This window comes from Phoxinus phoxinus (genome assembly GCF_949152265.1).
Source record: "Phoxinus phoxinus genome assembly, chromosome: 13".
NCBI classification, from domain to species: Eukaryota; Metazoa; Chordata; class Actinopteri; order Cypriniformes; family Leuciscidae; genus Phoxinus; species Phoxinus phoxinus.
This window is the reverse complement of record NC_136888.1, coordinates 5115100-5116010: the sequence shown is the minus strand read 5'-3', so window position 1 is coordinate 5116010 and position 911 is coordinate 5115100. Positions and strand designations below refer to the sequence as shown.

Below are 911 nucleotides of genomic sequence, written 5' to 3'. Positions count from 1 at the left end.
AAAAAGGAAGGGCTCTTACTCTTTACAGGCCCCTCCTGGCACTTGGGTTCAGCACAAAGAGCAATCGACATGAAGGAATCCAGCTCATCTGAGCCTGGGGGTGTTGAGCCTATCATGGAGTCTGTGCTTGTGGTCTTTACAGTAGGAGATTGCAGGAGAATGTCACTGTGCTCTGAGGCATGGTACACTGCCAAAGGAATCTCTTTATTCTCACATGATGCAGAAAAGGTCTCAGATGCAGTTAAAGGTGTAAGTGAATCCTCAGTTTCACCTGTGGCAGTAGAGATGTTGTTGTCAATTTGCAGAAGCAGAGTTGTAGCTAAGGTCTCTTGGGTGGCTGATGGTTTAAGTGGATCCTGCAGGGAAAGAAGTATATTGTCTATTTACTGAAGAGGTATGAAATACTTTCCTAATATGCTGCCGCATTTTCATTTCTGTGTTTGAATGCAATTACACAAAATGCTTGAGAACCTATGACGGAGCACAATTAAATTTACCTGTTGAGGAAGATGTATTAATCCCTGATTGTGATACAATGGATTATGCTCTCCTTCAGTAAATTGTTGCTCTTCTGTTTGGGTGATCAGTTGTGGGGATAATGACAAAACTGGCTCTGGGGTACAACTAACATCTGGTTGTGACTGTAGTAGAGTTTGATACTGGAGAGGGATGAAAGTGAATCTCCACAATAGGTGCTTCCACTGAAGCTTGAGGAGGCAATCTGCTCTCCTGCCAAATTAGGTTTTTTTAAAAAGCAGTGAACAAACATATTGAGCCCCAAATATATTGTAATATGCAACCATGTTTTCAAAATGTAATTCAAACATTTAAATGGTTATTAAATTGTTATAATATTTACTGTTCGACAACATAAAAAACATTCTTAACGTTACAACCGAAAATGTCACAAA

General features: G+C 40.0%; 1 long non-coding RNA gene across 1 annotated transcript; it reads right to left on the bottom strand.

Moving 5' to 3' along the window:
- Positions 1-99: 99 nt before the first annotated feature.
- Positions 100-624, bottom strand: LOC307009485. Its single transcript, XR_013800051.1, has 3 exons — positions 498-624; positions 272-356; positions 100-187 (listed from the first exon to the last, which is right to left on the bottom strand). It is a non-coding gene; the product is annotated as an uncharacterized lncRNA (long non-coding RNA).
- Positions 625-911: the final 287 nt, after the last annotated feature.